General features: G+C 39.7%; 2 long non-coding RNA genes across 2 annotated transcripts in view; both read right to left on the bottom strand.

Annotated features, from left to right (window-relative positions):
• Positions 1–24,616, bottom strand: part of LOC122460974 — a 43,222-nt gene that overhangs the window by 12,817 nt on the left and 5,789 nt on the right. The window lies entirely within an intron of this gene.
• Positions 240–23,121, bottom strand: LOC122460973. Its single transcript, XR_006282646.1, has 3 exons — positions 23,110–23,121; positions 13,091–13,101; positions 240–375 (listed from the first exon to the last, which is right to left on the bottom strand). It is a non-coding gene; the product is annotated as an uncharacterized LOC122460973 (long non-coding RNA).

Here is a 24,616-nt window from a genome sequence, read left to right as displayed (position 1 = left end):
GAATTCTGGATAGGAGAGAGGAGGGGGTCTCTACCCACAAGAGAAAGTCTATTGGAGACCCCTCCATATTGTTTTCAGCTGGCTCAAGAGATAGATAGCCTCTCCACCCCAAAGGATACCTGAAAGAAACTGGAACAAAGGACAGTAACCACAGGGGTGTGAGAGATTGCTGGACCCAGACTAGAAGAAGCCTAGTCTGTAAAAGAAGCTTACTGAGACATCTGTGAGGGTGAAATTTCATCTGTATTCAGTTTCTTACTGTATTAGGTTTAGACTTGTGTGTTCTATTTTATTTTGCATGGTAATTCACTCTGTTCTGTTATTACTTGGGACCACTTAAATCCTACTTTTTGTATTTAATAAAATCACTTTTTACTTAATACATACTCTGGGTTAATTAACAATACCTGCAGGGGGCAAACAGCTGTGCATATCTCTCTATCAGTGTTATAGAGGGCAAATAATTTATGAATTTATCCTGTATAAGCTTTATACAGGGTAAAATGGATTTATTTGGGATTTGGACCCCATTGGGAGCTGGACATCTGAGTGTTGGAGACAGGAACACTTCTTAAGCTGTTTTCAGTTTAGCCTGCAGCTTTTGCGGGACGTTGCTCAGACTAGGTCTGGGTTTGTAGCAGGGAAGCATGTCTGGCATAATCAGGCAGGGTTCTGAAGTCTCATGCTGCCAGCGAAAACGGGCTCAGGGGTAGTCTCATCACATCAGTTGGCAATCCAAAGAAGGTTTCTGTGATCCTACTCGTCACAACCACCATTGACAAATGCTGTATTTTTAAATTACCCTACATGTGTAAATTATAGGTATGCATATATTTAATATAACAGATCTAGTGTGTGCATGCACACAGATAAAAGGTTGAATTCATTTGAAGGGAGAAAAGATACAAAATTAAGGCTCTAAACAGTGTGGACAGACCCTTGAGCTGGGTCTTATGTGGAGCCCATTGTCTTCTAATCAACTCTATGCAGATCCAATTGCTGAACTGAGGTATGCATTTCAACTTAGGAGCACACCACACTTCAATCACATATATCCCCAGAAAGTCTCTGATATTGTACACACCATAGGCGTAGATACGTGTGATTGTCAGGAGTATGATGGAAGTTTTGTTTTGCCAATAGCACATATATCCACAGTAAATCATCTTTAGATTTTTCCTCAATAGTATCTAAACAAATAGATCAACTTGAAAGACTAAAGAAAACTAATATGAGGCTATTAAATGACACAGAAAAAGTAAGATACTTGAAACGAGACCTTTAAAGTGCTTCCTCTTCTAAATATATAAATATATATATCTGCTGACTTCCTGGAGTGCTTCATTCTTCTATAAGTGCCCTCATAGAGGATCCCTCTGAAGTCTTAAGAGCCCTTAGTGCCATCATCACTTTATCCTTCCCTTCTCACCCTGCTGCCTGGATTAATGCATCTTCACCAGTCACATGCTTGAAGTAAATGCCATCTTTCTATTCCAACTGATCTGCAGCTCAGGAGTCTGTTCTCCTCTTGTACATACCACTGTATCATAATTTCATGATTTTAAGTACGAAAGCTGTTCTTTTATTTTACATTTATATAAATTAGCCTAAATCCAGTAAAATAAGCCAGGCATTAGGAGGACAATATGTTGAACATGAATTAGCTAGGCCACTTTTTTTTCTTTTGTGGGATTAAAAGGTTTGATAGAAATATTGCACAATAACCTCCTGGAATTGGTAGTTCAGACTTATGTGTGGAATGACTGCCTTAACTCAGGCAATGAACGCAGCCTCTCCCACTCCCATTCCCTCTCTTTACTATCCTGTTCCTTAACCTTTCTCCTATGCAAACAGTCATTCCATCTCCAGTGACTCTCCTCCCTCCTCATTCATTTCTGCCTGCTCTCATTCACTCAGTCTCCATTTTAATTTCCCTCCTCATCCTCCCAAACATTTTCCTCAGTGTTATTGTGGAGAGAGAGAGCACGTGCTCACAAAGGGCAGAGTTAAAAAAAAAGACAGTGAGAAGTGGGGAGGAGAGAGGAAAGATTAGAAGGGGAGTCCCTTGAGCCCACATGACAGTATCACACGAAGGGGCTGAAAAAAGTGGAGCCCCAAAGGTCTGTCTCCTTTTACTCCAAGGCTGACAGCTTCAGAGGGCAACTCATCTCTGTAGCAGATACCTAATTATGTCAGGACCCATATTTGCAATTCTTATTTAGTTTATTACACTTGAACCATAGAATTATCTAATCCATTATTGTAGAAACATTCACAGGTGCTCAAGGCAAGGACATGCTCTGGGAAGGAGAACACAATAAGCAGATGTGCAATTTTTTCAGGCTTTGTCTGTTACAAACACAGAAGTTGTGATTGGCTATTCATCTTATCCGTAATTTATCCTTCTCATGTTTATTGATTAAAAAAGTTATACTACCCGAGTGTGACTTTCTTACTGACCTTGAGAGTTTACTTGTGGTTGCCACAATGCTATACTGTCACTCACAGCTGGTTTGTCATAATTGTGAACCTGACTTTATCCCTTTTGCCTTTACCCCTCATGATTGAGATTTGTCATGAGATTAAAAATTTGATTTGTTTGGCTCAACATGCCAAGAGTAACAGATACCCAATTAGAATTCCTTCCTGCTTTACTGCTAGGCAACTATTTTTATAAACTTATAACTGTCTTGAAATAAATGAAATTGCCTACAGTATGAGTGATCGTTTATCTCTCAGGAATGTTATGCTTTTATTGTAATAGTTGAGTGAGAGAGCTCTCTATTTCATGAATCTGGAAGCAAAGATTAGACTTGTTGCCTATAGATTAAACCTCTTTATAATTAACCTTTCAATTAACCTCCCATCACTCCTTTGTAAAAGGCCATAAATACAATTGATACCACACTGCCTCTTAACCACAGAAATAGCTTTAGTAAGATAAAAATATGATGTATGGGCATAATCTACAGAGAAGTATAACACTATAGTTCTAAACAGTGCCATTAGTCACTAGGTTCACCATAGAAGGCAGAGTTTTGTGACAACAAAAACCAATAAAATTGAAGCAGAATCAAATAAGGTTAACATTTGTTTATCAATATAATATATAGGAACATAGTGAGTTATCTGGGAAAGAATTTAACTCTAACGCTCAATTCCATAGAGGAACACTTGCAAATGTCAGTGGCATTACCAAGATTCATTCAGGAGATTTACAAAAATGCTGTATTAAAAATGTTGCCATTAAGACTTGTAAAAATGCATTACCTGCTTCCTGGCAAGAGTTAATAGACCTGTAATGGCTATAAAGTGATGCTCCAAATGAGACCCTTGTCTCGCTGTTCTGAATAGGAGTTTTGCTATGCGGAAGATTTTTGTGTTTTCCACTATGTTGAAAGACATTTTTCCCCCCATGGGCAAAACTTGCCTTTTCATCTTATCCAATATTCCATTTACATTTATGATAAAAAAATTTCTACCAGTGAAAATGACTGTTAAATTCACATTTGGTAAAGGTTATGAAACATTTAAAAAACTAAAGAAAGTTTATTTAAATTTGCTTATTATGAGCTGTTAGTTTAATTGTACTGATTTACATTTGTTTGGTTTTTGCTTTGTAATAGTGTCTTTATTTTAAGGTATGCCAGTGAAATACCTGGTTGTTGTGTGCTGCTGTTCAAAAGTTTAGAAATTAGTTTATTATATTGGCCTGTAATGAGGCAATAGTGTTTGCAATAGGTATGGGCAAACTGGTTTGGATTAAATAACAACTGATCTTCACCTTTGGCCAAAACACAAACAAAATCAGTGAGGTTTGAAAAGGTTTAGGTAAATATTTTTATGTGCCCCCCCTTTCAGAACTGGAAGCAGAAATATCAAAATACTGCAAGGATAGCCCGTCTTCTTTCTGACTCAGCCAGAACCAGGAAATACCAGACTCTGCCCATGAAAGTACATTTTCCAGGAATTTTCAGCCCATTTTCTTGGCAGAGAAAGTTAATAATGAATTTGGATCTGCAAAAGACCTTACATATTTCACCAAACTGCATGAAAATGTCACTCCTTCAAAAGGTTCTCATATTACCCTCTTGAGGGTGTAGTAGTTGAGAGCAGATACCATTTATTCTCCCATGTGATTACTCACTCAAAATGAAAATTTCTACTTTTGTGTAGCTTGAGACTTGAATCATAAATGAGCAAAACTGTTGCAATCTAGAGACATTATTATGGATGTATGTGCTAACATATTACAATAGTGTAAATATATATTTAAAAGACAAAGTTCATACCTGATGCATAAAGAACCGCATTTTCAGATTCAGGAATACTTCAATTTGCATGTATTTGTAGCAAAGTTGTAGTCCATGGTGCAGATATTGTATAAAAAACAGTATTTAGCAATCTCTATCTTCTAGCAATCCAGGAATTTGGAGACACTTTTGGGCAGGTATATCCAGTTTCTTTAGGAATAGAGTTGCATCCTCTTCCAGTCTGCATTTGTTTGAGGGATGAAATGGTGCAATTCTTGTTCTCCAGTGTCCACTTGTTTGACAAGAATAACTCTGAACCCAACCTGCAGGCTTCCCGTACTCCTGCAAGGGCTATTTGGTTAGTAAAATTCTTTGAGCAGGAGTCAAAATTAGAGCTGGGCAAATGACGGCTTTTTCAAATGAAAAAAAAGAAAAAGAAAAAAAATATTTCGGTTTGGATCAAAACAAATCTGATAATCCCAAAATGTTTTGGTGAATCATAAAAGTCCATTTCAGGTCACATAAAAGATATTGTTCTATGTGGACAATTTTGTTTCTGGGCATTTTTAAAGGGCTAGATTCACAACAGAGGAGGAATGGTAATGTTCACCTTACAACCATGAGCCCAGTAGTTAGGGCATTCACCTGGGTTGTGGGAAATCAGAGACTGAATTCCTGTTGTGGAAATAGGGGTTTGAACCCAGGTCTCCCTCTTCCCTGGAGAGTGCCCTAACCACCAGACAATAAACTAGTCTGTGATGGGGCTCGTTCAGTTTCTCGGACAGAAGCTGTTCCATTTTATATAAATAATTAAATGTTCACTGGAACAGGGATATATGCTTGTGCCCCCCAGTGTATTAGAAGTAGGGTATTAAAGTCAGTCTCACTCTCTCTTGAATAGTGACTATTCAAGTATTTTATACAAAGCATAACAGTTTCAACCAGGAGAAATGGAAAGAGGGTGGGTAGGGGAAAATCTGGGTTCAAACTCTCATCCAGAGTGGGTATGGAAGATGGGTCTCCCACATCCTATGTGATTGCCTCTTCAGTCCATTTTATGAAAGTAGTCCAACATTTTATTTTGGCCAGAAATATTTGGTGAATAAACTATTTGTCCAAAAAGTGTCATTCAGCTCTTGTCAGTGTCTGAAGGGAGGGCTGGATATGCAAGAGCTAGTTCTGGCTCAATGATTTATCTGATCATAAACACAAAATGTAGATTAAGCTAAAATGCCTATCCTCATCTTGGATAGATTTGTGTACTTTTCTTTGTAAACCATTGGTTTCTTTATTTTGATTTTGTGCTAGAAGAAAGCAGTGGGGGATGTTAGGACAAAGGTGATGTGAAATAGGAAAGGAAAGAATAACATAAAAAAAGTGAATATCCCTGCCTGGGTACATATATTAAGTTTTGTTTTTCAATGGAAGGAAGGTAAAGGCTACACCAGCCTCAACTTCTCTGTTAAATACAAATCTCTAGGTGGAAATTTGAAGCACAAGGCTAAATTTTAACAATACCATGTTTTCATAAAACAGTCTTATGGTTTAAAATTCAAGCCCTTTCAAGTAAGTAAGTGTGTAGTTCATAGACAAAAACTAACAGCCCTGAGAAAGCTAAAATATCTGAGAAGAGAAGGAACACCCACTGTTGCATTATGGGAGATATGCTTCAGAATGAAAGAACACCACAAACTGAGGTTTGGAAAAAATAGTTATTTTTCTCCATAATAAATAGTCTGTAATCGGCCATTATCGATTTTCCCCTTTCCTTTGAAGCATCAGCTAGAGGCCAAAGTCAGGAACAGAATGCTCTCGGGTAGACCATGAGTATAGAAGTTTCTATGTTTATACCAATGTATTTTTTACTTTAAGGGTCACATTTTGAAGTAGGCTCTACTGTGTGTGTTCTCATCTGTGCCCTTAAAAAAAAAATCAAATCTGCACATACAAGGGCCTTTTCAGCACTTGAAATATTGCATTTGTACACATGCACATACAATGTCCAACAATTGGACACAACAATGATACTGAGGATAGAGCTTCACGAAATTAGGCCATGTTTTGAAAATATGTCCCTAAATATTTGCAGAGGTTCTTCTAAAAATCTGACAATTAAACCAAAACAAACCCAGCAGCAGCAGGAGGAAGATATAAATATATGTTTTGGCTTTAAATGTCAGTATCAATGCTTGGTCAGAGGATCCATTTTCAAATTTCTACTGGAGGGATTGCTACTGGTGAGGCAGGCTCTCAGCCTATCACCTGTATATGAGACTGGCAAATGGTCATGCAGTAGTGTTGAATGTTTTCTGATTTCAGAATTAAAAATACTCCTTTCAGCTGTAAAAAAACAACATTAGATATTGTCAGAAGGAAAAGAAACCTAACAGTCTTACATATGCACATCTCCCCTTGAGGAACTTTGGCTCAATCTTGAGCGGTCATTCAGAATTCACATTTTTCCTTTACAGTAATTTTTAGGAACTTTTAAAAAATTTGCAGAGAAAACAAATACCTGATTGAATAGGATGGATGTCACTCAGACAGGATTGCAATGTTACTGCTGCCCAAGAACAGGATTGCTGTGTACCCCACTAGCTGCAGAATATGTGGAGTGGCTCTGAGAAGAGGCAGTACCTCTGGCTTCCCAGGCATTCCTCATTTCTCAGTAGGCCTCCTGTATTATGCTGTCAAGCTTTGTACATGCAAACCTTACATTCCTTCATTGAAGTGAAATTGTGCACAAATTGGGTAGGGCTTTGCATTGTACTACTCCTGGCCAATAGAAAAGGAGTACTTGTGGCACCTTAGAGACTAACAAATTTATTAGAGCATAAGCTTTCGTGAGCTACAGCTCACTTCATCGGATGCATTTGGTGGAAAAAACAGAGGGGAGATTGATATACACACACAGAGAACATGAAACAATGGGTTTATCATACACACTGTAAGGAGAGTGATCACTTAAGATAAGCCATCACCAGCAGCGGGGGGGGGGGAGGAGGAAAATCTTTCATGGTGACAAGCAAGGTAGGCTATTTCCAGCAGTTAACAAGAATATCTGAGGAACAGTGGGGGGTGGGGTGGGGGGGAGAAATACCATGGGGAAATAGTTTTACTTTGTGTAATGACTCATCCATTCCCAGTCTCTATTCAAGCCTAAGTTAATTGTATCCAGTTTGCAAATTAATTCCAATTCAGCAGTCTCTCGTTGGAGTCTGTTTTTGAAGCTTTTTTGTTGAAGTATAGCCACTCTTAGGTCTGTGATTGAGTGACCAGAGAGATTGAAGTGTTCTCCAACTGGTTTTTGAATGTTATAATTCTTGACGTCTGATTTGTGTCCATTCATTCTTTTACGTAGAGACTGTCCAGTTTGACCAATGTACATGGCAGAGGGGCATTGCTGGCACATGATGGCATATATCACATTGGTAGATGCGCAGGTGAACAAGAATTATAACATTCAAAAACCAGTTGGAGAACACTTCACTCCCCCCCCCTGCTGCTGGTGATGCCTTATCTTAAGTGATCACTCTCCTTACAGTGTGTATGATAAACCCATTGTTTCATGTTCTCTGTGTGTGTATATCAATCTCCCCTCTGTTTTTTCCACCAAATGCATCCGATGAAGTGAGCTGTAGCTCACGAAAGCTTATGCTCTAATAAATTTGTTAGTCTCTAAGGTGGCACAAGTTCTCCTTTTCTTTTTGTGAATACAGACTAACACGGCTGCTACTCTGAATCCTGGCCAAAGTCTCAGCTGCTGTTTCTCAGCAAACTCTACCTCACCCTCTTCACTACTCAAATGGTGCTATTTTCAGCTTTTCATTTTTCCAGTCAGTTTTCTTTGCCTTCTTCCATACGACTTCTAATACTTCTTGTTAACCCTCTCATAACTGTGTAGCAGGCTCCCTCTCTCTAATCATTCAAACTCACCTCTTTTGAATGGCCCTCAAATGCCAGCCCATTTTTCTATTTCACCATTATCCTCCTGTTCATCACTGTATATTCACACCACGCCCATTAGAGGAATTGCCCCCCCCCTTAACCAGCACTAGTTTTTTTAAGTTTCATTTATCCATTGGGTTTCCCAGCATGTTTTATCTAATGTTTGACTTTCAGATTGTAAGCTTCTTGGAACTCCAGGGAGGCTGTGTCTTTATTTTTGTTTTATATTGAGTCCAATGCACTATTGGGGCTTAACAGACAAATAATAGACAGCTAATTAGCTGATCTGTGTGGGCAAACACTTCTTTGCACATGCAGCATGTTGCATGCAGACATAAGGTCCTTGAAGTCTAAATAGAAGGCTGCCTGCACTGTACACGCTTTTTGTGGCTATTCATATTCTAGATTTATTTTTGCTTGTGCTTTGTATTGAATAATATTACCAGACGAATGCTGCTTTAAACAGCAGCTCTGTGTTCAAGGTCAAACAGCAAGGAACAGTTCTATTTAAAATGAACTCCAGGGACCGGAGCAGAAATATGTTATAGAAATACAGAACTGACCCAGAATGATACTTCAGTGAAAAAATAAATGAATTTGTCTCCATTTCAGACAAATAAGAAACAAGATGAGAACTCTTTCCTTGTTTGTGCTGAAACGAAAGGGAAAGGAGGTTTAGAGTTACAGAGCTTATATTACCATATTGCATTACCAGTCAGTCACTGGGTCTCAACATTTCTTGATGTTTCTCTTTCAGACTTATTCTGATCTCCTCCTAATCCAATTGCTTCTGAAGCAGGATATTTCTGTATAGAGGAATTTCTTAAAAAAAAAATAGAACCATAAACATGCTATTATCTATGGGGGACGGATGGACAGGGGGGACAGATGGACTTTTTGGCCTGAGGGCCACATTGGGTTTCGGAAATTGTATGGAGGGCCGGTTAGGCGAGGGGGTCATGGCCTGGCCCCCACCTCTGATCCACACCCCCCCAGGACTCCTGCCCCATCCAAACCCCCCATTCCTTGATGGCTACCTGGGACCCCTGCCCCATCCACATACCCCTGCTCCCTGTCCCCTGACAGCCCCTGAACCTCCGCCCCTAACTGCCCTCCGCAGCCCCATCCAACCCCTCCTCTCATTCCTGACTGCCCCCCCACCGGACCCCTGCCCCATCCAACCACCCCCTTCTCCCCGTCCCCTGCCTGCCCTCGGAACCCCTGCCCCATTCAACCCCCCTCCTTCCTGACTGCTCCCCCCCAGGACCCCTGCCCCCATTCAACCCCCTGTTCCCATCCCGACCCCTATCCCCACCCTCTGACCACCCCCCGAACCCCCCTGCTCCGTGTCCCCTTACCGTGCTGCCTGGAGTACTGGTGGCTGGCGACGCTACAGCCCCGCTGCTGCTGCCGCCACCGCACAGCACAGGGCAGCGGGATCTGCAGCTGCGCTGCCCCAGGAGCTCACAGCCCCGCCACCCTGAGCACTGCGCCGGCGGCGGAGCGAGCTGAGGCTGCGGGGGAGGGGGGACAGCAGGGGCAGAGCTGGGGGTGAGCCTCCTGGGGCAGAAGCTCTGGGGTCGGGCAGGAGGGTCCCGTGGGCCGGATGTGGCCCATGGGCCGAAGTTTGCCCACCTCTGATCTATAATTTATAGTTATAAAGAAGAACCATTTATGTTTTCTAGCTATTTTTGCTCTCATAATCTTTTCAAGAGGCCCATTATGTAGTTAGTTTTGTTGCTGTTGTTGAGAACACAGAGATCTTTGCTCATATTTATTTGACTTTTTGATTCATGCTTTTCTGTCACACTGGCTCTATTGTTACAGTATTTTACCTTCATCCTTTATGAACTACCATCTGAGTTCAAATTAGTACAGCACACTCACAGTGAGTATTGACACATTCCTGAGAATGTCACTATATCACTTCCCTCCTTGACTTCCAACATAGGGCATCATTAATTTTAAAATTCTTCTTTGTATTTAGATGACTTATCCTTTTCTAACTTTGAACTAAATGGAATCTATACTCACAGGAAACAAGGAAGTGCATCCAGGTCTCCCAAGTCCCAAGGATTTAACCACCCAGGGATTTAACCACAAGACCAGCCTACTGCTGTTTTTGATAGGCAGAATGTATCTGACTCCCAATTGGTCAGTGGAAGGGGACGGGGAGGCAATGTCTTCCAATCTCACTACCAGTGGTTCAGTCTCTGAGTTGAGCAGAAGAATATCCCATAATCCTTATCACCACCTACTGCCCCAACAGTAAAGCTAGAATCTATGAGCATTGCAAGGCACAGTGGCTACAGTTAACCTCAACATCTTCACAGTCCTGGATATTTCCAAGTTTCCTCTGACACCAGCACTTGCTGTGATAAACTGCTCAAAGTGACTGTGAGAGGGTCATGAAATAAATTGAAACTGAGTCAGGAGGTTGGTGTGTGGAGTCAGAATGAAAAAAGAGTAGAGGGGGAATTAATGGTAATCTAGATGTATTTCACTGTGTGCATACCTCTAATACACTGCAAAAAGTAACAAGATGTATGGAACAAGGCAGATCATAGGAACAACAAGAGGAAAGTCAGTGGGAGAATCTACTCAACATCTTAGATGTTTATACACAAATGCACGGAGTATGGGTAATAAACAGGAAGAACTGAAAGTATTAGTACATAAGCTAAATTACAACTTAATTGGCTTCACAGAGACTGGAATAGTGGTACAGAGGGGTGTAGCTTTTTAAGAGAGTATGAGCAGGGGAAAAAAGGATTATACAGCAAGAATATATACACCATTTCTGAAGTCCAGGAGGCAAGAGGAAGACCAGCTAAAAGTCTCTTCGTTAAAATAAAAGGGGAAAAAAGACAGCAGTGATATCGTAATAGGGATCTACTATATGTCACCAAATCAGGAGATGAGAGATGAAGCATTTCTAGAACAAATAGCAGAAATATCCAAAACATGAGATTTGGTAGTAATGTGAGACTGAATACCCAGACAGCTGTTGGAAAAGTGATATGGCAAAACATAAAATGTCCAGTAAGGTCTTGGAATATACAGAGGACAATGTTTTGTTTCAGAAGCCAGAGGAAGTAACCTAGGGCACAGCCTTTTTAGATTTGATTCTGACTAACGGGGATGGGGGTGGGTTGTGAATCTGAAGGAGGAACGCAGTTTGGGTTAAAGTGATCATGAAATGATGATTTCAGAATTCCAAGGAAAGGAAGAATTGAGGGCAGCAGAATAAGGACAATGGACTTCAGAAAAGCAGAAAAGCAGACTTTAACAAACTCAGAGAACTGGTAGGTAAGGTCTCACAGATAGAAAATCTAAGGGAAAAAAGATTAGGAGAGCTGGCGGTTTCTAAAGACACAATATTAAAGGTGCAACAGCAAACTATCCTGATGGAAAGGAAAGATGGATAGAATAGTAGGAGGAGCTCTTTAATGACCTGACAATAAAAAAGAAATCCTATAAAAATAGAAACATGAACAAATTTCTAAGGAGGAGTACAAAAGAATAGCACAAGCATGTAGAGATAAGATCCAGAAGCCAAAGGCACAAAATGAGATACACCTAGTAAGGGACACAAAAGGCAGTAAAAAGAGGTTCTTTAAATACGTTAGGAATAACAGAAAGATGAAGGAAAACATAGTTCCACTACTTGGCAGGGAAGGAGAGCTAATACTGGATGATATGAAGAAGGCTGGAGGTGTTTAATGCCTATTTCATTTCAGTCTTCATTAACAAGGTGAACTGGGAACAGGTACTTAAACACAATATTAATAACGGGGGGGGGGGGGAAGGAATGCAAGCCAGAATAGGGGGAAAACAGGTTAAATAATATTCAGATAAGTCAGATGTATCCAAGTGGGCAGGATCTGATGAATTTCACCCTAAGGGTACTTAAGGAGATAATTGAAGCAATTTCAGAACCACTAGATTGCTTCAGAACCATTGGTGATTATCTCTGAGAGCACATGGAGGATGGCAAATGTTGTACCTATCTTTAAAAAGGGTGATAAAGAGGACCCATAAACTAGCCAGCCTAACTTTCATACCTGGAAAGAAACTAGAACAAATTATTAAACAATCAATTTGTAAGCACCAGGAGGATAATAGAGTGATAAAGAATAGCCAACATGGAATTGGCAAGAACAAATCATGCCAAACCAACCTAATTTTCTTCTTTGCTGGGTTAGTCATCTAGGGGATGAGGGAAGAGCTGTAGGCATGATTTATCTTGGTTTTAGTAAGGCTTTTGACACAATTGCACATGGCACTCTCATAAGCAAACCAGGAAAATGTGGTCTAGATTAAATTACTCTAAGGAGAGTGTACAACTTGTTGAAAGACCATATTCAAAGAGTAGCTATCCATGGTTTGCTGTCAAAGTGTGTGGGGGGGAGTGTATCTAATGGGTTCCCCCGGGGTCTTTACTTGGTCTGCTAAAAGTCAATATTTTCATTAATGACTTGGATAATGGAGTGAAGATTATGCTTACAGAATTTGTGATTGACACCAAGCTGGGAGGAATTGCAAATACTTTGGAGGACAGAATTAGAATTCAGAAGGACCTTACAAATCAGCTGTTGGCTAAAATTCTTATTAATTTTACAGCTCAGTACTGGCTCACAGCTCGGGCTGTCACCCCAGGGTGGGTGGGAGGCTCCAGCTAGAACCTGACTGCCCCCCAGGCTCCCAACTACCTGCTCCAAGTAGACTGCTGCCCCCAGGCTCCTGACTCCCAGCTGGGCTGCTGCCCAGGCTCTCCACTCCACGCCAGGCTTCTGGATGCTGACAGCCCAGGCTCCCAGAGTGCAGTTGCTCTGAGCCGAGACAATAGCAGCGTGAAATTGACTCTGGTAGGCTCTGTGCTGTGAAACTGATTGAATTACTGCAGTAGCCATAGGTCAGCCTAAATTAAGTCGACCTAATTTTGCAGTGTAGACTAGCCCTAGAAGGAATACAAGCTAACAACAGAAACTTTGTGTTTTTTCAATTTCTGTAAAGAACCTAGCACATGTTTGGTTGCTCAGGATCACAGTGTACCCAAACCAGCACATGGAACCACAGGAGCCTCCACACAGCATTGTGGCATGTCTTTATGCCCTAACTACCGACTGAGCTAGGAGTTAATTACCGTGCAAGACAATAAAGATGTGACACTAATCTATTAAACTGGCATACAGTAGAATAAAGCAATGATTTATATGAATTGAATAACTGATGTTTTAGCATGTTCTTGACACTAGACTGACCCAATAAAAAAACCTAATCAAATAATGAGAATGTAACAACATTTGTGAGGGAACCTGAGGAAAATTAATGAAGAAGATTAAATCACTAGTTCATATAAACCTATCACATAACACCAAACATTTCTTATTTTCTTTAGTGCACCTATTGCGTACAATAGTACTTTGTGGTTTTTTTCCATTTTGCTTTTCATCAGAGGCTCTAAAAACATATTATTAAATATTAATTTAAACCTCTAACAGGCTTGCGGTGTTTGCTTGGAAACAACTTCACCCTGGTAGCAAGAGTTAAGCCTGCTGAGAAAGTGCTGAGTTGTATGTGTTGACTCACTGAGGTAGGTTGCTCATTACCCCACATGAAAATAAAGGAGAGTGGAATGGCTTTGCTAGAGAGACAACTTAGGGTGTGGGTTGAGCAGTTCTGAGGTAGGAACCTGAACAGAAGCCAGATCTGGGGAGATCAACGTGAGGTTTTTTTAACCTCGTTAATTTCTTTGTTACTAAAGCCAAACCACAGGAATGGATTGAGTTTCAGACTCTATGCAACACAGTTGATAGGGAAGGTGGCCTGTAGTGTTTATATACAATTCATTCCATGATCTGTACTGGGATTTTTTTTAAGAGTACCTAGTATAGCATCTGGGTCATGTTAGTCCACTCGAGGTTTTGGAATTTTACTAGAGAGTTCAGCTAGTTACTGTAAGAGAAACTGTGTTCTGTGAGCTGCTGGATTAAACAATGGTCTGTGGAATCTTAATCTGAAATTAGTGTCTGTGTAATTCCTTCCAGAAGATTCTACTTAGTTATGACACAAATACCAGCTACAAGGATGAGAAAAATCACAAGAAGAGATATGAGTGCTCCTTCTAGCTGTCAAATTTTTAGATTGTACAATGCTGCCCATAGAAAAAATAGTCTCCCCACTTGTGGAAGCCACTTTCTTGCCATGCTGTAAACAACACTTTAGTGACTGTGCCTTGCTCTGTCAGATCAGATGTATTATAGACAGCATTTTGAGTGGGGATATCCTCCAGCCTGAATCAGAAAGCTGTACATGTCCATCTTAACTTTAAAAAAAATCCCACAATAGAGTATGCAGAACATTGCTAACCAAGGTTTTGTGACAAGAAGTCGATCAAGGGTCTTCCTCATCTCTCACAGCCAGAGTACAGTTCGCAATACTTCAGTCTTAACTTAAAAAATAAAAAGTTCCTGAAGTCCCCTGAGTTTCCTGTCTACGAATCTCATTCCACTTTTGGGCCCAGACGAGGACACTGGCTTGAAAGGTTAGAAAATCGATTCTTTGTGATGAAGGAACATGACTTTACCACAAAACATGCTACACTCCCTCATTTTCCAAGAAATAAAGTGCATCATATTTTTAAAATGGTGCCTGACACTGTGCATAATAAGGACCAAGAAAAAGCAAAAAACAGCACTCTGAGGGTATTTTAAACAACATAAAAACTCCAGCTATGAACAATGTACATTCTGGTAAGCATGTCAGTGAGAAGGGGAAAACATAGATGAGTATCATGCCCACCTATATTGCCTTGCAAGTTCATGTGAGTTCACAAATGTGGATCATGAGATAAGATGGCGGGTAATAGAAGGATGTTTGTCAGCTAAGCTGAGAAGAGAACTTCTCCAAGACCCCCAAATAACTCTTGTCACAAAACTTGACACTGCTTAAGCGAACAAGATGTCACAAACACATGCTCAACAAATGGAGAAGGAAAACTGGCAACAAGTGTAGAGACAGCACACGCACTCCACTCTAAGAACTCAATCTGGAATCGAGTGAGATTTCTCAAGACATTAACCAATCCCGGAAAATTCAGGGTTCAGTCACAAAGATGACAAATGTAAAATGCTACAAATGTGGAGACTCATACTTACATCAAGGTGACTGCCCAGCAGAAGGGGTTGTCTGTCATCGCTGTGAAAAATTAAACCATCATGGAAAAATCTCAACTACTCCCTGCAAAGTTGAGAAACATTTCCAACAAAGATATCAAGATCAAGCAAATGTGCTTCAAGCTGACACCTCAGAAGATGACAGCTGTTATTTATTTTCTCAGGGAATACTGTGAAGAAAATCTTCTGAGCACAGTGTTCAATCATGGCACATCATCATCATACCAGGAAATGAGACTTAAGTTTTAATTGACACCAGTGCATTTGTGAATGTGATGAATCAATATGTATATGATGCCATACCACAGAAACTACTTTTATAACCCATGGCAATAAAAGTATCAGCCTATGGAAATCCACGGACAATGAGTAGAGTATTTTGGCTCATTTTAATACATAGTGACTAATGTCATAGACACATTGATTAGTTATACCACCTCAAGTGCAGTAGGAATGGTTCAGACAATCCAAATGGTACAGCCTAAATCAACTCCTCCTCCTAAATCAACTGCATGTCTCATGGGGACATGTTCACAGGAAATGGGAAGTTGAAAGGACAACAAGTAAAATTGTACATTGATAGCACAGTTCGGCCTGTAGCTTTATCATACACAGATACATTCCTTTCTATGTCACAAAGCTGATGGAAGAACTAGAACATCTGGAAGAGCTTGACATCATTGAGCAAGTGGAAGGCCCCACAACATGGGTTCCTGTGGTGTTTAGATGTTGCTTTAATTATTAGAATTGGGAGCACTGGCTGTTGGGAGTCTGAAAGGAAACAGGAAGGAGGGAGGAGGAGCTGAAGAGGCTGAGGGAGAGCTACCAAGGGTGCAGCAGCAGCTTGGAAGAGGTTGCCACTTTAAAAAATAAAATCCTGTTGAAGTTTGTTAGTGCCTTGCCTGGCTACTACAACAGTTTCATTTATAGTAGTAACCCAAACACACAATCAACCAGGCAAAATCCAAATTTGTGTGGATATGCATTTACCAATCATGCTGTCCAGTGTGAGCAACACATTACCTCCACTGTAAATGAGATTACTGCACATCTGCATGGATCAAAAGTCTTCTCCAAGCTTCACTTCACAACAGAAAACCACCAACTTGAGCTCTGCCCCGAGTTAAGATCCATAACAGCCTTCGTGACATACATGGGTCTATGCCAATATAAATTACTCAGTTTTAGCATTTCTCCAGTGGCTGCTATATTTCAAAACACCATATGTGAGGTACTAACTGGATTCTCTCGTGCTCTCAATATGAGTAATAACATATCAGTATTTGGCACCACATCTGAAGAACAGGACATTCAACTGTTTCTGAATGACTGCAGGAGAAGAATCTCACATTAAACCCAGACAAATGTGAGCCCAATAAACCAATATTAGAATTTTCTGGGTACACATCCTCCTCATCAGATCCTAAAATTGGTAGACGCCAGTTGTGTTGGATTAGGAGCAATCCTCAGATGTCATTTCAAGATTCTGACTGATCACAAACCTCTATGTCAACAATCCATCTTTTTCCCCACCAGCTTACTATTAGTGGCGGATGCTCAAAGGATAAGATTGTGATTACAAAGTTTTGTATTCACCTACCAAGAATAAGCATGTTGCCTACTTCTCCAGGCACGCTATTCTTGAAACAGCAAACTATCACAACACTATGGAGAAAGCAGAAGCTCATGTAAATGTCATCCTCTCTTACACCATTCCTAAAACTGTCTTGTTACAACAAATACAAACAGCTGCAGAGTCTGATATGTCTCCAACTGGTCATCAAAACCATTCAAAGTGGTTAATGGAAGAAGATGCTACTCAGGACACAAGAGAACCCACTCACAGTCTCAGATAAACCCTGTAAGTATTATTAATCAAGTTTAAAAATGGGCAAATTGAGGTTGAGTGACTTACACAAGGTCAGTGGCAGTGGCATAGTTGAGAATAGAACACAGGAGACTGGATTGCTAATCCCTGCACCAACTATTGCACATTGCTCAACACAGGAAACTCACCGCAAATATATGTTTCTTCATCTATGTCATGTCTGAAAGTTAATTAAAACAAATAATTTTAACAAGAAGCGTTTCAGATTTTTATTTTCTAAGAATAATTTATTTTGTCATAAAGATAGATACTGAAAGCCACTTTGTCTTGAGATTTTTATTTCACCCAGCAATCCTATTTATATAAATAATCTTGAAGGCTCTATATTAATTCTTAGTACTGCAGGATGATTTTTCTTTTAGTTGTAAATTAGTTTCTTCTTAATAACACAGCCACCAGTCCAGAAAGTGCAGGTGCATTTTCCCCATCCTTATCAATCATGGCATAAGAGGGTCTGAAGCCTGATGTGACTGGGATAAACTTACTCTAGGAAAATTTTAAGTGGTATTCCGCATTGGTACAGCTGTACCAATAGAGCAATGGTGGAAGTTGTCTAGTAGACAGGACATAAGCATTTAACCCAGAGTAAAGTTGTATTATATAAAATGCCTTTGTCCTGTCTACTCCTCAGTTTCCTCTCTTGCTACCACCAATGAATGGCACCAGTGCAAATAAGACTAGTGAATTTTGTTAGGATAGAAAAGACCCTGGAGACCAGACTGCAGTTCTCTCAACTTTACAAGGTGATGGTTTTGATTTTTCTTTTTCTTTTTATCTCCTTGATGTTTCATGCTTCTGATGTCATTGATATATAGTTTAGAGAGGAGCATAAAATAGGAAATAAACTACCAAGGAGACCACATGACAGACTGCCTGATGGTATAAGATCTGAGGCAGGGAGCCTCATTTTTTTCATCCATGAAGAAAACCACTAAAAATCTATCAACAATTAAAATCTTTCTGCAGGCTACAAAATATACCTTCAAGATAATCAAAGACAAAAAGGCTTCAGCCAGACTCAAAGTCCATGAAGCACAAATGGGGAAAAAACATCCCTCATCTCAAAGAGCAGAAGAAGAAAATGGAGATCCAGCCAGAGTCAGATGTAGAAGAGCCAGCTCTCTGGTGGGGAAAGGAATGAAGATACTCACAGAAAGGCATAACAAAAAGAAAAGTGCAAAATGGAAGCCTTTGGAGAAAACTAGATATGGAATAGAATAAAAACCAAATCCCTCATCGGCAGAGTTACTGAAACTGAGAAGTGAGTGAGCACTCTAAGTAGGTTCTGCCTACAACATAGGTATCACCTAAGACGGATCATCTTGCTAGATGGTTTTGAGGGACTAGATTCCAGCAGACTTCAGAGCAGAATTTCTTGAACGTATATTCCATGCAGAATTTCAAGACAGTCTCAAATGTTAAATAAACTTAAAGAATTTCTTCACAGCAGCCATTCCCCACCCTGACGTTTTCCTGTGAAGTTGATTTGTCCTCATCAGAAAAGAAGCCATGCTGCCCCTAATATCTTTCACTGAGACTTAAAGAGAAGATATTAAAGAAATTAAATCCTTGGCCCAGGAATCCTTAATTTTGGCATTCCTAATTTTTGAGTGCTTGATTTTGCAGCCTTACCAGATTTTTTAAATGTAATCGCCTAATTTTTTAAAAAAACAGAAAAGTTTCATCGTAGTGGAACCATATTGATCCTGCACATAGATCAGCAGCAGGGTTGAAATCTTTACATCCACAGTGCAGTCCTCAACCACTTGAGCTAACTGAGTATCTGATAGTGGTAGATGATGTGTTCTATGTGGACCTGCCATTAGAGAGGTATGGAAACTAGAGCTGTGTAAATAAGTGATTTTTCAGTTTGCTGGCCATTGTGAGAAACCAAAAAATATATTATTTTCATGCCAATCCAAAACCAGTTTCTTGGCAAACAGAAAATTCCAAAAAATATTTATTTCAGGTTGAACACAATGTTTTGCTCAACTTGAAACAAAATTGCACTGTTTCACTTTTGGGTATTTTTCAACTTTTTATTCTTTTCTAAGCAAAGGAAATTTTGGAAGTGAAAACCTAGATTCACATGGGGACTTAGGCCATTCACACACAAAAAAGAAATAGGAAGAAGTGGTGATGGCAGCAGTTTTGTGAACAGTGCCTATGTCCCCTTGTGACTAGCCTGAAAAATCAAAATTTCATTTCAGAAATGTCTACATGAAATGTTTTGACATTTCTGAAAATTTTCTTCTATTTTCTACCAAACCATTTGCTATAAAATTGGCACGCACTTCTGAAATGTTTCAGTCAACCCAAATCTGCATTTTTGGTGAAAGAAGTTTTGGTGAAAAAAAAATTTACACAGATTTAACGGAGATGCACATTTTTGCCAATGAGTTTCACAGTTATTTGCTAGACAGCAAATACTACTGAGAATCAAGAATGATGGTTCAATTCCAGGTTCTGTAAGAAAGCATTCTTTAGTGATTGCAGACTCTTCTGCCTCTATCCCCTTTCCCCCTCTCTACAGTTGCCACCCCTCTCCCATCCCCAGCTGTTATCAACCCCAGCACCTCCTCCCCATCTGTCTCTACTCCTATTCCTCCTCTTGGCTCTTGCCCTTGCCACTATCCAGCCTCCCTGGCTCCTGCCCTGTTCCCCACCCTTGTTTATCCTCCCCACTATGGGCACCTGTCCATTCTCCCTTGTTCCTATTCCCATGTCTTCTGCACCCTTCTGCTCCTGTCCCCCACCTCCCAGCTCCTGCTCTCAGTCCCTCTGTCCTCTTTATGCATCCCTTTCCTCCTCTCCACTCCCTTGTTCCTCACTTCTCCACATTTGAATCAACTGCTCCTCCTCTTCCTCCATGCTCCCTGGGCACCAGTAGGAGAAGCACTGAGATCACAAGAGAGACGATTTCCCTGCTGTCAGTTCCTATGCATTGTGCCAGTCACCCTCTGGTTCCAAAAAGGGCAATTGCAGGGAAATCCTAATCAGCCCCTGCAGTACTCTACCAGAAAATGCTCAGTTGGCTCAGTTCATATGCAGTCCAGTTGGCACATAGTAGCTGGGTCATGCTCACTGCAAATCTTTGGAGAATTTAGCTGCCAAAGTTTAAGTGAGCATGAGCAAACAGACTTTTTAGAGGCTTATAACATAGCAAAATTCAGTGACTTTTCACAGGGACAGCAAAAAGGCTAAATCTGAAGTAGACTTATAGGTTCAAAGGCTAGAAGGGGCCATTGTGATCATCTAGTCTGATCTCCTGTATAACGCGGGGCATATAACTTACCAAAAATAATAGAGCATATCTTTTATGAAAAACATTCAATCTAATTTAAAAATTGTCAGTGATGGAGAAACCACCAGGACCCTGTGGTAAGTTGTTCCAATGGTTAATTAATCAGTTAAAAACGTACACCTTATTTCCAGTCTTAATTTGTCTAGCTTCAACCTCCAGCCATTGCATGTTTTTATAGTCTCTGCTAGACTGAAGAACCCACTATTAAATATTTGTTCCCCATGTAGGTATTTAGAGGCTGTAATCAAGTTACTCCTTACCCTTCTCTTTGTTAAAATGAATAGATTGAGCTCCTTGAGTTTGTCACTGTAAGAAATGTTTTCTAATCCTTAATCATTCTCATGGCTCTTCTATGAACCCTTTCCAATTTATCAACATCCTTCTTGAACTGTGGAGACCTGAACTGCCACAGTATTCAAGCAAATGACCAATGTAATAGCAAAATAATCTCTCAACTCCTACTCAAGATTCCCCTGTTCATGCATCCAATGATGTGTTGCACAGGGAGCTCATGTTCAGCGGATTATCCACCAGGACTCCCAAATCTTTCTCAGAATCACTGCTTCCCAGTATACAGTACTCCATCCTGTAATTGTGGCCAACATTCTTTCTTCCTAGATGTATATATTTAGCCATATTAAAATACATATTGCTTGCTTGCACCCACCTTACCAAGCTATTCACATCACTCTGTATCAGTGACCTGTCCTCTTCATTACTTACCACTTCCCAAATTTTTATGTCATCTGTAAACTTTACCAGTGATGATTTTATGTTTTCTTCCCAATCATTCATCAAAATATTAAATAGCACAGGGCAAAGAACTGATTGCTGTGGGACCCCACTAGAAAAACACCCATTCAATGATGATTCCCCATTGATAATTATGTTTTGAGACCAACCAGTTAGACAGCTTTTAATCCATTTAATATGAGACACGTTAATTTTCTCTTTCTCGTTTTATAATCAAAGTTTTATAATCTCGTTTTATAATGTGGTACCCTGTCAAATATCTTACAAAAGTCTGTTACATTAATATTATTACCTGTATCAGCCATACTTGTAATCTCATTTAAAAAAAGATATCAAGTTAGATTGATTTCCATAAACCTGAAGTCCTAGCTCCTCAACGAAACAGTGTATGAATGTTTTTAATATGGGCAAAACAACATTTTCCCCTAACCTTGTTCTTAGAAATGCTGAACCATTTTAGATGAAACTTTTGGAAAAACAAATGTATCTGAGGCAAATACCTGGCATGGAGAATTTCATCTTGAATGATTAAAGTTTGGCCAAATTATAAATAACTGAAAACAGGCTTCAGAAAACACAGTCTTACAATGAAAAGTGTTGACCAATCTCAAATACAGGCATCAGTACCAGTACTACCTATTGGATATATATCCTTTAATACGTCATCATGTATTTGTTATCATTGTAATTCTCAGTTTTCACACTTAATAAACAATCAAACATTCTTCCAACCCTCCTCACATCCCTAAAAATAGTTTATTAAAGTGAGGATCTTTTGGATGAAAAGGGGAAAGTGTTTCAGAATAGGTTTATGTGCATTTTGAACTCCATCCAGGCAAAAGAAAATTATATTGCTTTTTTTCCCCAAAACAAGCGGAAACTTTTCATGTTTGAGGCCAAAATATAAAAACCCCAGAAGGCAGGTATGGTATTACTTAAAGTTATATTACTGGAACACAATACTTGAAGGAAAATCTATAAAAAAACTTTCTCATCTATCTATCTCTATATATGCGCATTTCACACTGCAGCAGGGCCATTCTTTATTAAGGTTGGGGCCCTTCCAGCACCACACTTGCAGAATTAGAGGAACAGAATTTAATTTACCAAAATTTTGTTAGAGATTCCTCAGCACCATGAAGAAGAAAGAAAGGGTGTCCCATTCCAAATAGACTACTACAGGTTTGATTTTCAAAAGTACTGAGTGCCCATTCAAATTGAAGCTAATGGGAGGTGTGGGTATATAATATCTCTGAGCATCAGGCCATACATAATTTAGGGTTATTTCATATCAAGCATTATAAACATTTAATAATGTTTTGCCCCCATATAGTACCTTTAATCCAAAGATTTCAGAGTGCCTTACAAATGGGTGTATCATTTCCAGATTACATATGGAGAAACTGAGGCAAAGAACAACTATTTTATTTGCCTGAAGTCCCACAATAACCTAATCAGACCAGGACTCCAATCTCTCCATTATTTTTAACCACTAGCCTAGGCTCCCCTCATTAGGAAGAAATAATCCTATTCACAGCCCTAGAAATCAGTCTCTCAAATAGTTGCTTAATGAGCCCCACAGAACATATTAATAGAATTATATATGGAGATTGGGTAGTTAGAGGCTGCTCAAATCTTTTTTTTTTCTTTCAAAAATGCATGTACATTATGATCTACAAAATTAAACAACAGAGACCACTGGGCCTTGGCTGGGAATGGAAGCCCATTCTACTAAACACAAACAAACAAACAAACATATTTCCGCCCTAATATCCATGAAACAACTCCAGTGCAAGTCTCAAAATAAGGCAACTAGAGCAGTTGTATGCACAAGACACAATGCCTGAGACACTTAAAAGAAATCCTCCTTTCATTTATTTAGTAGAAATTTATGAAAACAAGATACCAAGATCCAAACAAAATGACTACTATGAATGTGGGACAAACAAACACACACATTACAACATGGTGATTACAAAAAGCATTACAAAATATTGTCCCATCCTGGAAATTATACATAGTACAATAACCACAGACAAAGAAATAAATTTAAACTTTCCTTTCCTATTACAAAGAGTAATAGCCATCTTTCTTCCTTTTACTTAGGTAAATTTAAAATGTTCTTAATTTGATGAATATTATATAATCTTTCTCTTGACATATAATGTGCTTAGATGAAAATTGTTAATATTATTCACCTGTCACTTAAAAAATTCTTAAAGTCAAACTATCACCAGTACGAAGAGGATCACATTATCTTGGAGCACCTGGGGCACCTAAACTAAGACTATGTTTACATTTGAGCTGGATGGTGAGATTCCCAGCTCACCTAGACATACTGGTGCTAATTCTGGTTGAGCTTCTAAAAATAGCAGGTAGCTGGGGTAGCATGGGCAACGATGGGGCTGGCTGCCTAAATCTGTACCCAGTTGGTCTGGGCATGCACATACTTGGGCAGCTAGCTCAAGCTATCATCTGTGTTACCCTGCCTACATTGCTATTTTTAGTGTGCTAGCTCAAGCAGAGCTAGCATAGTTACATCTATGGGGTCTGGGAATCACACCTCCCAACTCAAATGCAGACATAGCATTTAGGGATTAAATTTAGGCTATCACTTGAATGTAAGAAATCACTTATAGGGGAATACAGACCTTATATAAAATCAAGACATTTATGTTTTAAATGGGTTTCATCTACATGGGCTTTAACATAATGTTCCTCTGTCAAGAACAAAGATTTCAGAAGATGAGTTCCAAGGTAAAATTTAGGGCTAAAGTTACAAGAGGGATTTAGGAAGCTAAGAGTGTCTTAAGGCACTTAAGTGCAATATTGGGCACCACTGACATTCACAAAGTGACCGGGTCAGCTGCTGCCTAACTCAACACTTGCATTAGGCACCCACATTTCTGCCAGTGGATTTGCCCAAAGATGCCTACATGCTGACACCACCTAGCAGCTCACTCACGCCTAAGCTTGGTGGGATTCATGAACTAGGCATTTCCTCACCTGTCTCCCCAGAAGATTCCAGAAACTTAGTTGATCATAGAATCATAGCACCATAGGGTGAGAAGGAACAGCAAGGGTCATCTAGTTTAACCCCCTGCCAAGCTTCAGGATTTGTTGGATGAATGTTAAGTGACTGGTAGTTGCTAGAGTTCTTTTAGCTATTTTTAAAGGATTTTTTATGTTGAACTTTCCATAAACTGTTGGCACAATATCACCTTAAGATCTTTCACCAGAATAAGACCATCCCAACTTCCTCAAAAGTAGTCCAGATTTTTGATATTTTTGA

Source organism: Dermochelys coriacea, chromosome 7 (assembly GCF_009764565.3).
Source record: "Dermochelys coriacea isolate rDerCor1 chromosome 7, rDerCor1.pri.v4, whole genome shotgun sequence".
Classification (NCBI taxonomy): Eukaryota; Metazoa; Chordata; order Testudines; family Dermochelyidae; genus Dermochelys; species Dermochelys coriacea.
Note: the sequence above shows the minus strand (reverse complement) of the source record. Positions and strands in the feature narration are given on the sequence as shown.